The sequence below is a fragment of the Pinus tabuliformis genome, chromosome X (assembly GCF_031772625.1).
Source record: "Pinus tabuliformis cultivar Carrire ecotype Pingquan chromosome X, CPIR1, whole genome shotgun sequence".
In the NCBI taxonomy this organism is placed as follows: domain Eukaryota; kingdom Viridiplantae; phylum Streptophyta; class Pinopsida; order Pinales; family Pinaceae; genus Pinus; species Pinus tabuliformis.
Genome location: NC_142308.1, coordinates 1,603,556,979 through 1,603,571,933, shown reverse-complemented (window position 1 = coordinate 1,603,571,933; position 14,955 = coordinate 1,603,556,979).

The window sequence follows — 14,955 nt, the reverse complement described above, 5'->3', positions numbered from 1 at the left end:
CAAGTTGGCTTCAAGGTCCGCTTGATCATTCAGATGCCTCAGAATGTGAAAGAAATTTATTTTCTGGAACAGAGGAAGGATAAGCTTGATTTTCTTGTAAATGGAGGCTAAGAGGATCTGAGAGGGAAATGTGTTGAGATTCAGTGCTTGAATGATTAGCCTGGAGTCTCCAAAGACTGACAGCTTCAAGATGTTCCTTTTGAGAGCTAGATTGAGCCCTTGCCACAGAGCCAGAGCCTCAGCTCTGTTGTTGGATTCGATGCCCAGTCCCCATTGATATTGGAGCTCAGTGGTACCATCCGGATTCAAAAGAACCCCACCTCCTCCCGCAGCCCCGGGGTTGCCCTTAGAGGCCCCATCGTTAATCAAAATTATTATAATCAATATTTATTTACATTAAATATTAGTCTTAATATTCAATATATACTAATAATAATAGGTAAATATATAAATATTATAATAAATACTTATTTACATTAAATATTAGTATTAATATTCAATATATATTAATAATAATATGTGAATATATAAATATTTAAATTATTATTACGAAAAAATAATATGAGTGTATTAATATTAAATATTAAATACTAAAAATATACTAATATTAATAATAATATTAAACTTAATAATAATATTAATGTTAATGTATTAACAATAATTAATAATTAATAACTAATAATTAATATTAATAGTTAATAATTAATACTTAATATCAGATCCTAATAATTACTATTAAAAGATTGATTTTTATTAATAGTTTATTTAATTAATGGATTTATTAAAAGGTCATAATAAATAATAAATAATAACATTTCATAATAATAATTAATGATAATAGTAAAAGCTATTATCATAATTATTATTGTAAATGTTATAATTCATACCTAATAGTATTGAAAATTAATATTATGGAGAGTAACAGTGAAACTACTAACTACTAATTGCTAGAATAGGAGAGAGAAATCTACCCACTGAGCGCTATACCTGAGATGTACTGGCGATCCTAATTTCTCTGATTAAGGGAAGCCAACTTCCACTAATCTCAATACCATTGTCCCTGTTGAGATTATGTGGATGTTTGATAATCTCAAGAGCTTCTCTGATCTTTCGCCTATGATGTTTTTCTTCACGTGCGATAATTGAAGCATTTTCCAAGCAGACATGGTGCTTGGTTTTTGAGGAATGCTCTGCAAGGGCCGAAGTTTGAGACCTTTCATTCCTAATATCAGCTCCATGTTCCTTGAGTCTTGTCTGCAAGGATCGACCTGTTTCACCAATGTAACTTTTTCCACATGAGCAATCTATTTTATAGACTCCCTTAAGTTGATGTCTATTAATATTATCCTTGACAAACCTCATACCTTGCCAAATAGTTCCAGGGGTTGAGAATTGAAACGTTGACGAAAAATGGTTTTTACTATGGGTTCTCCAGTTACTAAATTAGAAGATATAAACCACAGATGTCTTAAATCCAGAACTTGGTTATAGTTTTGTAAGTACTCTATAAAGACTGCAATTTTGTAGGAAGGGTTGGGATTTTTTCGAAGAAGAAGTATTGTGTGTTTAGCTCTGATATTAATATAATCCATTATCAACAGGTTTACATGTGCAAATTTTCTAAGATTCATGTGTGGGTGGTTTTCTGTCAGTGTTTCTACTGTGTATTTTTCTTCTAAGCCATAACTTTGATCAATAAGTCTTCAATGTTTGGAAAAAAGTGATTGAATTCGAATTCTTTTTGAAAGCTCAGATTTATATTTTCCAAATTACTTCTATGTTGTTCAACTTAAATATCATTAGCAAAATTATTCTAGCTCTATTTTTTGATATTTATTTTCTACTTTCTCCTATCATACCTAACTGATGAATTGTCTAAAAAACCATAAGTTATCTTTCCTTTGTTAAATTGTTTATGTATCATGTGGTTAGCAGCCTTTACACCAGACTCCATGCCCAATGGTCCTTGTTCTCTTCTTTCCAAACCAATCTCATCTCATCAAGTAAATTTGTCCAATGAGCTTATAAACCTACTGCTAAAGTGACAATGAGTGGTAGAGTTTTAAGGAGAGATCCCTCTCTATATTGAAGGACTAAATTTCAATCTAAAGAAGTTAGAGGTCAAATTAGTTTTTTCCCTCTACAACTGAGGTTTTTTCGAAGTGATAAAATTTTGGCGCCGTTGCCGGGGAACGAAAGATACATTCTCCCCAAACAATTTTATTGTTTAAATAAGATATTTGAGAGTAAAAATGGATTTGAATATCAGTTTTTAGCTACAATATTTTGCTATGGCGACTCCATTGATGAGATTTAAGGTGATTCTACTAGTGGAGTTTTGGATCATAAGGGAGTCTACACACGAAGGAACCCAAATACTAATCCACCAGAGATCTTATAAAGTCCAGAGAAGATGTTCAGAAAAAGAAGATCTTCAGAGGAATTAGGGACCATTCATTTAGGAAGCTCATGTTCTTTACCTAAAAAGTTGAGTCCATAGATGATATACAGTTTGATATTAAGTTTGAACAAACTTTATTTAGGTCTAAGTCAGAAACTAATCTCTTAGATACTGTATTTGATGAGACAAAATTTAAGACCTATACTCCAAGTTTTTCCTATCAAGGATTGAAGTTATTACCGCAAGACCAAGACATTTGGCTTTAGTTTGAAAATTTGGAAAATTTAGTTGATAAGATTCAGAAAATTGCATCTAAGTCTGCTACTTTCCCATTTTCTATTCCACCTTTTTGTTTACCTCAGCTGTCCCCGTTGGATCTTATATCCCTACATTTTCTATTCCACTTTTTCTGCCTCATCTGTCTCTTTTGGATATCATATCCTTGCATTTTCTATTCTACCTTTTTTTGCCTCATTTGTCTCTATTGGATTTGATATCCCCGCTTCATAATTTGTGTCAACAATAGTTTCATTTAATTTTTCATATGACTTCTAAATTCTTAGTGTTGGTATTTCTTCAACCTCATCGCACGAAACCATGGCTGCTAGATATGCTCCTCTCGCCCTGCCAAGTCAACTGCATGACCTTCCACAAATTATGGTCAGCGCTTGATACAATTTTATGGATAGGGAGGTTTCACTCCTCAACATCATTTGGATAAGTTTAATGACTTTATATATCTTGAAGAGGTGGATGATGATGTCAAGATGAGGTTATTTGCACAAATCTTCTCAACAGAAGTCAAAAAATGGTTTAGGGGACTGCCATCAGGAGGGATTGTAAGCTTTCAACAATTTGAACAACTTTTCCTGACAAGATGGGAGGCAAAGAAAAGCCCTTTACAAATCTTGGCCAAGTATGAAAATTTGAAGAGAAACTTAGGGGAAACAGTGAAGGAATTTTCTGCTAGGTTCAACAAAGTTTATAATTCTATTCCAACTGAGATTAAGCCACCTCTAGGACTAACACTTCTTCATTATCCAGATGCATTCGATGCAGAATTTACTTATCACTTAAGAGAAAGAAAACCTGCTATAATGAAATCCATGCAAATGATGCCATAGGAGTGGAAACTAATTTGCTGGCAAAAAAGGCAAAAATGAGGACGGAGAGGAAAGTACTAATCAAAGATGAATCCTCTCCTTCATCATATGTAAAGTTTGATGTTACGTTGAAGACAATGGAGAAATCAGTGGATAAGTTAACTCCTCCTTGGGCCGAGCCTCAACCTCAAGTCCAAAACCCTAATTTTAAAAGACCTCAAGGCCCTCAAAATCACCAAAGAGACTAGAAAGGTCTTGAAGATTAGCAGGTCGTAAGACCTCCTTTCCCTGAGAATTTTGTTGATGAAGAGCCAACCGAGGAAGAAGATCAACAAATGAATTGTTTTGATGATGAAGAAACTTAGGTTTTTTTGACTAAAGAAGAGCTTGATAAATCTACTAGGTCTTTGGAAGAGAAGGATAACACTCAAATGATGTTTGATTCGGAAATCTATCAGGTGGGTTATAATAATGCAATGGTTTATTTTAAGAGATAATACAATCTTAGGGGCCGAATGTTCCAATTAAAGCTCCACCACCAAAACCTGCAGCAGGAAAAAAACAAACCAAGAAAAAAGGGGACATACTTAAGAAGGTTGATGACCCAAAAAATGATGCTCAGAAAAAGGTTGATGATGCCAAGAAGGATGTGAAAGAGATGGAGAAGGACCAGATATCATTCAATTTAGAAAATGAAATTGATAAAATAAAAATTCTATTCCTTTTTTTGAACTGTTGAAGAATGAGAAATATAGGAAACAAATTATTACAATGGTAAAGGGTTTAGAGACTGATCAAATACATATTAATGCACACGATTCCCTAAATATAAATGATGATGCTCCTAAGTTTGTATTCGGTCCTCATGTAACTAGTGTGAATGATGATGTCCCTCCTTTTTATGTTAGTTTAAATATCCATGACATGATCCTACATAATTCCATGTTATACTCTGGAACATCACACAACTTGATGCCTAAGTCAATCATGGACAATTTGGTACTTGAGGTTTCCAGGCCCTAAAAAGTTTTGTTTTCCTTTGATTCAAGAAAGGTCAGGTGTTTAGGATTAATCAAAGATCTTGTGGTGAATCTGACACAAGTTCCCGCAAAAATTATTGCTATAGACGTCATAGTAGTGGATATCTTGCCTAGGTTTGGGATGATGCTTTCAAGATCTTGGTCAGCTAGGTTGGAAGTCACCCTGTAGATGGATATGCCTTATGCAACCATCCCAATGTTTGGAGAATTAAGGAGACTTTATAGGGAAGTCCAAATGAAGTATGTGGTGAGTAGAAAGGATAATGTAGTTGATCCGAATTGGATCCTCAAACACTTTTATAGTTTCATGAACTTTGTAAAACTCATAACAAAAGTTTCAAAGTGCTAAGGATATCGAGCTTATTAGAAGTAACCTCTGAACAATGGCAATTTGTGGTTAGCACAGAACAATGAGGACCCTCAGTCAAAGCGCGAAGACCATTGGCCCATGGTGACCGCGCACTGGCACAAATTGACAAACGGGAGGTCAAATCCAAAAACAGAGGTAGTTTCTGATACGCGATTAGCGCCGTATCGCAGGGCGTCCCCCTCAGTGAAGGAAAGCCTCGAGCACTTGATCACGAGGAAAAAGCACAAAACCGTACAGAAATCACCGAGTTTGTCAGAAGGTGGGCCGTGCACTAAAACCGACAGGATATCGGAAGGACCTCAAGCGGTAAGTGGGTTCAACCGAGTCCTGCCCGATTCCATCCAACAGGTGACACGCATCCAGCGGATGAGAGAGAAAACCGCTCTCATTGCGTGGGTAAAGGTCATGCTACTTACCCGCGTGATATGGACGGAGACCATAAGATTTGGAGTCCCCAAATCAGCGATAGAGAAGCAATCTGATGGGTGACCGAACTCGACAGGGAAATAGGCTGAGGTAGATAAGGTTTGAGATGCGGCATGATCGATGAGTTGGTAGGGGAATCTGTTTCACAGGAAATCTTGGAGCAACGGAAATAACGACCGTTCAAAGAGGACTGACACTCAGTTCGTGAGGAAACAGGTGGCCACCTTTCTGTGAAGCATTACAGTGATGATGACGCTGGGCGGGGGAATTCTAGTGAACAGAGGTAGGAGATCCAGAGAGCCGGGAAGCAGAAACGAACAGTCAGGGAGAAGATTGGCTTTAAGCCATGAACAGATAGAGAAAGTAGGGGGGAAGCAGAAAAAGAGAGCAAAGAGAGAGAAGCAAAAATTTTAGAGAACAGAGAAACCGAGCTGACCTGTAGAGAAAAGGCAACATCGAGCAGACAAAGACAGAGAGAGTCCGAGAGTCTGTGAACTCCAGAGAAGGCTTGAGAGGTTCAAGCAACTCCTCTGTGTATACCTGTCAGGTATTGAGTACCAAATTGGACTCATACCACTAAGACCAGTTGAGGTCGAGTTTCAGTAACGGGAGTCTATGTACTCTAGAGATTTGGGGGATCCAAGTACAACCCTATTGATCATTATCTGTTAAGCGAGACTCAATTTGAGCTCACTGTTGTAAAACTCTTCATTTTAAGACATAATAGAAAGGCCGCCACTGAAGACTAGTCTAGGAGACGTAGCCCAAGAGGATTGGGTGAACTCCTTATTAAATTTGTTGTGTTTATGTGTTTGCTTACCATGTTCTCTTACTGTTTCAGTGTCTGTGTATTTCACAATCTTATCGATCCATTGCATAAAATAACATAGGCACACCCCAGCACTTGAGTCTGTAATACCTTCATTAATTAACTAAGATCATTCATGAGTGATTTCAGATCAATAGTATACCTAGGGGTGATAGTATGGGATACAGAGGGAGGTACCCAAGGGAATAATGTAATAATGGGATGGGCCATAGTAATAAATAAAGTGGTTAACCCGTATCATGTAAGGGACCACAAGTAGTTAGCAATAATGTAGTAAGCCCATGGTATTAGATAGATGGTATTGAGGGAACCATGGTATGACCCATGGTTTATATGTATGAGGCCTATATAGAGGCGAGAGACTCCCCATTGAGAGATGTCAAGGATTATTGTCTGAACAGACATATGGCTTGTGGAGTGTTCTCCTTCCTAAAGGAGTGAATGTATGGTGTTGTCCTACCTTAAGGGTTTGATCAATAAAGAAGCATTTCTATCTGATTATTTCTTGGGTATATTTGTATTTTGATATATTTTCAGATAAGATCTATAACAAGTGGTATCAGAGCACTTTCTTGGGCAAAGCGAAGAATTTATTTATTTATTTTTTTTGCAGGAATTTTTTGGCGGCGAGTTTGCAGATCAGATCTGTACGTTATGGTGCAAAATTTGTAGAATCTAATTACAGATCCGGGTTCATTGAAAAAAAAATACCCAATTTATATAAAAAAAAATCGGTCGAATCGAAGTTCGGATGAGGGAGCTATAGCTGATTTAAAAATCAGCTGTGTTGCAGACATTTTTTGGGGTGACGAGTTTGTAGATAAGATTTGTACAGTCTGGTGCAATATTTGTAGAATTTAATTACATACCTGAGTTCTTTGCAAAAAATACCCAATTAAAAAAAAAAATCAGTTGAATCGGAATCCAGATGAGGGAGATATCGCTGATTTAAAATCAGCTCTTTTTTTCAGAAATGTTTGTGACGAAGGGAGAGTTGCAGCGCGAATATGAAATTCCAGTGCCTAGATCAGGATTTCTATTACATAGGAAGATGCATAATGACTATTCTATTTCCGAAAACAGGTCATCATAAGGATTCTAAGCAATATTAACTGAACTGTGGCCATTTTAAATTTTCGCCAAGTAAGTGATGTTTTTTTTCAAAACCTTCTTCATGGCTTCTAGCAAGCAATTTTTTATAGGGAAAGATAATAGTCCTACTATTGAAGAACTCTTAAAAGATCTTGAGAAAAATCGTCCGAAATTTTGGAAAGGTTTTGTATGGCTTGGTTTGAAAGATGAAGCTGCCATATGGTGGAGCTCACTTGACAAAGAGAAGTTGTACAAACTTTCGGATGAAGAATTTGAAAAACTCCTTTTAGACAAATGGTCTCATACGAGAAAACAAGATAATGAGAAACATGTGGGGTTATTTTCTACTGGTATTTCCTTGTTACACGTTCATGGATGTATTCAGAAGGAGAGGATCATTGTGTGTATAAATCCTAGTTGCAAGCAAAATTTTATAAATTTTAATTTGGAAAATAGATTGCAAGTACCAGCCAAACAAATGGAGCACAGGCAGGTTGATAATGAGGATGTTCAGGTTTATAAAGATTTGAAGATTTCTATGGACAAGTATGTATTGGATTCTGATTTTTATGCTTCAGATATGGCTAATGTGGATGTTGTTTTGGGATACCCTTGGATGGAATCAGTGGGTACTATCAATATTAATGTGCAGAAGAAATTCCTGAAGCTCTGGTATAAAAAGAAGAAAATTACATTACAAGATATTTCCATCAATAAACAGGTAGAGTCCAAGGAGGCTGAAGCAGAAGATGTTCCAGGGACTGACACATCAGATGATGAGCCCTTGATGGTCGACAACCAAACACAAACATCAAACCAGGTACCAGAAAAACAGGTAGAGTCCAAGGAGGCTGAAGTAGAAGATGTTCTAGGGACTGACACATCAGATGATGAGCCCTTGATGGTCGACAACCAAACACAAACATCAAACCAGGTACCAAAAAAACAGATAGAGTCCAAGGAGGCTGAAGCATAAAATTTTACACGTACTGATACATTATATGAGGAATCCATGGTTGAAGTAATATTGGAAGATAAGCAACAACAACAGGCACCACAACATGTACCAGATACCAATCAAGCTCCATTAGGTGGTGAATTAAAGAAAGATACACCATTGGTTAAAACTTCAACATATCACCACCCACATCACCCGCAAGAAAACAACCAACAAGATGGAAACGAATCAAGAACAAGGACAACAACCCTCGAATGACAGATAGAAAGGGGCAACGATCCACCCACAACACAGCAACACAGAAGAGCCGTCAGGGTCAACTTCCATCTCAAGCGAGCGAGGCACTAGCTAGATCGAGGGTTCAACTTTCTCTTGGATGGATAGATGCATGTGCATGGTACTTGCGGACTACTCTTTTGAGTAGATCTTATTATTAATGTTATTCTTATATTTCGAGGACGAAACATGTTTAAGGGGGGTAGAATGTAGTATACCTAGGGGGGATAGTATGGGGTACAGAGGGAGGTACCCAAGGGAATAATGTAATAATGGGACAGGTTGTAGTAATAAATAAAGTGGTTAATCTATATCATGTAAGGGACCACAAGTAGTTAGAAATAATGTAATAAGCCCATGGTATTAGATAGATGGTATTGATGGAACCATGGTAATGACCCATGGTATTGTATGTATGAGGCCTGTATAGAGGCTAGAGACTCCCCATTGAGAGATGTCAAGGATTATTGTATGAATAGGCATATGGTTTGTGGAGTGTTCTCCTTCCTAAAGGAGTGAATGTATGGTGTTGCCCTACCTGAAGGGTTTGATCAATAAAGAAGCATTTCTATTTATTTCTATCTTATTATTTCTTGGGTATATTTGTATTTTCATATATTTTCAGATCAGATCTATAACAACTGAACTAGGGAATCATTCTCTTTATGAAATTGACACTGATCTTGGTTCTTGGATTTTTTATAATGATTTCTATTTTGAGGAGGAGAAAAAGAATCAAATTGAAGATGAAGTTTAAGAGGAAAAAGTATAGTTAGTTGAAGATGATGGGATATGGAACATGCATTTTGATGGTTCCACTTGCAAAGATGGTTCAAGGGAAATTATATGGATTATTCCACCAGATCTTACTAGTAAGATAAAATCCTTCAAACTGTACTTTGAATGTGCCAACAACATTACAGAGTATGAGGCTCTAATAATTGGATTAAATCTGTTGAGAGAACTGAAAGCAAAAATGATTCATGTCTTTGGAGATTTAGATTTGGAGTCGCCATTTTATTGGCCGGATAAATCGATGTTGCAGAAAAGACCGATCTCCCTAGTATCAGAAGATAGTCTAGCAACAAACAGACAAACAAACATATCTTTCTCTAGACATATGCGATTTATAGATAAATACTACAAAGGTTTTAAGATCCTACCTTAGATCCAATGCTTGTTCGTAGTAGCCATCCTTCAATCGTTCGAAAGAGTTACCCTCCAATCGCTTGAAAGAGTTACCTTTAAAGACCTACAATCACAAACAAGAAAACATTAAATAACACCTGCATAGCAAATATTATAAATCATGCCTATTATGGTGATCAAGAAATCCATAAAATAAACCCTGAATCAACAGCTTATTGAGAAAACAAATTTATTTGTATTAACTTTGAAGTAAAAGAACCTTACAACCTTTTTAGCCTTGATGTTGAACAAGCTCTTCCCGGGGTTTGAAACAAGAAATTCCTTTACTTTGACAAGCCTTGCACTCTTCCAAATGAGATCTTATAGGTATGTAATCTTTCCTCATAAAAACTCAAGTAAAGAAGACTAAGTTCCAGCAGCATTTCACCTCAAAAATATTCAACTTCTAACCTCCCAAGTAACCAGCCCAATGCTTCTTTTTATAGTGCAGAGGAGGAGGTTACAGGTCCACCTATGAAGGGATAGAATCCTCCTTCAAAGGGATAAGCTCCTCACATCAAGGGGTTAGCTCCTTAAGGTATGGGATGCATGAACCTTAAGAGAGCGAACTTGCCACCTCAAGATTCCTTCCAGAAGCTTCTAGAAATGACTGAAAGTGAGTTTTTCAGAATATACTCGCGCCTTTTTAACTTTTACAGGGGTTCGCACCCATAACACAGAGACAGTGCGGTCAGGTGCGCAGGAGACATGACCATTAGGTGCAGGACCATAGGTAAGACAAAGAGAAAGTGCAGAACCAGAGTTTTAAAGACTTTGAGGGATTTTATCTTACTTTCAAGACTTGATATGAGGAAATGATGTTTTATACTTGCAGAGGAGGCAAGTATGAGTGGTAATGAACTCACACAGATAACATGATGTCAAGGTGATAATTTTGAGCGCAACAGATTGTTCCCCCAGTTGTATTTGTTGCTGTTGGTAACCTTAGTGTCCATAAACTTAAGATTATTTCCTAAGGCGACGGTGAAGGAAGTATCTCACTGTACCTAGAGCAGACGTCGACTACACTCACTTGGACTCTCTGGGGGGTTCTCTTCACTCGAGATGGTTTTGTGAAGAAACCTGTGCTAGTCTGTTTCATTAAGCAGGTTGTCGGGGTAACTGTTCCAACTGCCCTTTCTCTATTAAACTTCTACTAAGTTGGATTTCATCACCAACTAGTGTTTTTAGTACATGAAGTTACTGTTTGTGTGTGGTTTGAACTCTTAGATTTTTTAGGCGTGTGATTCAGCTCTTTGTTTCTTTAGAGACTTTAGGTGTTTTTATTGAAATTTTCTTTGTTTGTGTGTGATTAATTAATATTTAATTGTGGCCGAATTACCGAGACAATCTTGTAGACTTCAGGGGAAACCTCCTGACTATACACCAAGCCAACTTTAAGGCCTACGAGCTCTTGTATCACCTAGTGACAGTAGAGTTGGATCACCAGAAGCTGGAGAATCATCCTTAATTGTTCATCCTGATTATCAAATACAAACAACAGAGTATATTCAAGAGCCAATTTCATTTTCCGAAGTTACTGGTAGTATTTCTACTTCCAGGGAATTAGCTGAAGAACCTGAAATTTCTGAGCCTGACATTGAACCTGTTGTTACTCCAACTTCAGGATTTTCTTCTCCAACTTCTAGTAATCCTGGTTCACCTAGGGTAAGAAATATTATTACTCAAAATCTTCCTTCTGGCCTCATTTCTATTGAAGAACTTGTTAATCCAGATGAAGATGTAACTCTTCCCGAAAACCAACAGATTTTAAATATTAGGGAGCATGAATCAATATTCTACAGTCCTTTTAGGAGTGATGCTTGGTATGTATCATTGACAAATTTTTTAGAAAACCCGGGTCTTAGTTTTTCACCACCTCGAATTCCTTTTCATCCTACACCAAGAGGTTATTATCCTTCATCGATCATGTCAAGACAGTCATCTATGTTTTCCCAATCACCGGAAACATTTTTATCCGGCGGTCCTTCTGTTCCTTCGGGGTACCAATCACTCTCTGGTACTTTTTCAGGAGAAACTCCTCAACCGATTGAACAAGTGTTATCATCTGGTAGTAATGGAACTCAAACATTGAATACAGAACAAATCCTTATGATGTCTGGTAGTATTCCAAATCCTCAACCTCAAGGTAGTCAGTTACCGCTTGGGGGGCAACCTCAAGGTAGTCAGTTACCGCCTGGGGGGCAACCCCAAGGTAGTCAGTTACCGCCTGGGGGGCAACCCCAAGGTAGTTAGTTACTGCCTAAAGGGCTACCTCAAGTTTTTCAACCTTCAGGATAGTACATACCCTAAGGTCAACCTCAGACTCAGTACATACCTCAAGGTCAACCCCAGTTTCAGTACATACCTCAAGGTCAACCCCAGTTTCAGTATGTGCCTCAAGGTTATCAACCTCAAGGTCAGTACCCAACTCAAGGTTTCCAACCACCTTCTAGTCAATCATTTTTTCAAGGAGCTGGAAATGTACCGCTTAATTATCAACCCTATGTTCAACCAGGTTATGGTCCTCCATATGCACAACCTTTTATGGGTCCATACTCCGGAATGAACATGGTGTGGGATCCATCTCAAACTCAACAGACTTTGCAACCTAATGTGCATTTACTTAATCAACCTGGACAACCTTCGGTTTTTTGTTCCACCCAGCAACTTGTCCACCTACTGTTCAAATTATTGCATCTGGTACAGTTCAACAGCCTGGGCCTAGCTCACCTCGTACTCCACCTCAAACTGCTGCAACTACTGCAACTTCTGTTCAACCTACAACACTTGTTTCTGGAGTATCTGTAGCTCCAATTTCTACTACCCCTGCATAAGTGCAAATTCCTAAAGTCACTGTGCCACAGTCAGGACCTACGGTTCAGACTTCGGTCCAGATGCCTGCGGGACAAGCTAGTACAAGTACGATTGCTACAATTGCCACAAGCCAACCACAATTCACATATCGACCGTACCAAGGACAATATCAATTTGGTCCTATTGTACAAAACCCAGTTTATCAGTATCAACTGTATCCTGGCTATACTTATCAACAGCCTCAACAACCCCAGTTTGGTCTGGTTAATCCTGGTTTCCCAGGAGGTTATAACATTCCTAATGCAAATCCAATTCCAGGTTATCCTGGATATCCTCCTCATGGAACTGGTCTCACTACTCAAGGTTTTCGCGACCCTAACCGTCAGTTGCCATTTATTGCAACTTTGGGTTTACCTGATTTGTCGCGCCTTATGACAATCCGATTTACTATCTTCCGTATTGGCCAACAATGCCTAGTAAGTTGCCTAGTGATATCTCGAAATTCGAGGGTAAGTCAGGATAGGATCCAACAAATCACATTATGACTTATCACCTCTGGTGTGCATCTAATTCAATCATTGATGATTCAATTCAATTGCATATTTTTCAACGAACTCTCATTGGTCATGTCGCCTAATGGTACATTGAGTTACCACGAGCCTCTTTTAATAATTTCAATCAGTTAGCCACTGCTTTCTTAACTCATTATCAGTTCCCTGTCAGATATGACAATGACATGGAACTATTAACTTCACTGAAACAATCCACGTCCACATATATTTCTGATCATATTCATGAATGGCGACGTCGAAGGCGTTTAGTGAAAGTTTTCATTCCGGATAAAATTTTAGCGGAATGGTTCATTAAATCATTGTTACCCAAAATCACTGAAGATGTAGCTAAGGGGGGAGTTGTTACTGAAGAGAAAGTCATTGCTCAGGCTTAGTACCTTGACCTTGTCTATACGCAGTCAGGTACTTTACATGAAAAAATCCCCAATCTTCCAAAACACGGTCAAATAACTGCAGCTCCTTTAGTGTCTCATGCCGCTGATGGTATGATTGGTCCAGTTAGCACTAAAAGTAAGAAGAAATCTTCAAAGAATTCTTCTCCTATAATAACTTTACTTGATTCCTCGACAGGAGATTCTTCCGCTGAAATTTTTGCCGACATCCATGTTGTAGAATCATCTACGGCTAAATCAAAATCCTGTCGTAAAAAGAAGGGGAAGAAGAAAAACAAACAAAATTCAAAAGATACAACAGATAAAAATGAATCTACTGACGAAAAGTGGAAACCTTGCTATCCTTGTTTCATTTGCGACGAGGATCATTTTACCAAAGAATGCCCACATCGAGCAAAGGTTTCGAAATTCGTTAAAGGTTCTCAAACGCCTGCTGTCTTGAAGGATCCTTTTCCTACTCAAGATAGTAAAATGATTGGTTCTTTCTCAAATGCCTCAGAAGAACCCATTATGATGATGTCCCATGTCAGGATTGCGACGCGATCGCAAGATTATGGTAGTAAAAATCCTATTGGTGGTAAAGAAGCAGAATCTTCTAATTCAAACAAATCAACTACACCTCATCTTGGTTCTGGTCCACTACAGATCGAGAAACCCAACCCTGACTTAGTAATCAAACTGCCTGCTAAAGGTGTACTTTGGAAATCAACTTTCAATCCACATGCGAGAGCTGCTCAGAATTATAACATTGTTGAAGACTTAGTTATTTCCCCTTCAGCAATGTCAGCTTTGGAAGTGCTGCAATCGTGCCCAACACAACGTAAATTACTATTTTCTGTTATAGGAGCTGTCGATATTCAGGATTCGAACCTAATAATATTCGATTTAGAGAATAGTACACCCTGCCTACCTCATCAAATGGCTTTCCATATTCCAAATTTAGTCAAAAACAGACCTTGCTTTCGGACTGTGATTGATGAAGGGGCTTCTACATGTATTATGTCGATCCGGTGTTGGAAATCGATTGGTTCTCCCACACTCAATCAGTCTCCGACAATTCTAAAGGCTTTTGATGGCTGAGGGTTCCATGCTTTTGGTATTTTGGAGGATTTACCTATAGGGGTTGAAGGCAAAACCGTAAATCTAGATGTGGAAGTGGTTGATGCCCCTCTAGATTACAACCTTCTCCTGGGTCGCAGTTGGCCTTATGCTATGACTGCTATTGTTTCATTGCTTTTTCAACTTATCAAGTTTCCTCATAACAGAAAGATCGTCATGATAGACCAGCTGACTTATTTCTCTTCCGACCCAGCCTCTACAGATAGTGTTTAGCACATCGGTAAAATGACTATTCCTTACAAGGATGTTGGTGTAGATTTGATTAAATATTTTGGTTTACTAGGAACTATTTCCTTCCCTCCTCCTAACGTATCACCTTCTATTGCAACTATTCATATGATTTCATTGAATACTGTTACTTTTGATGATCCT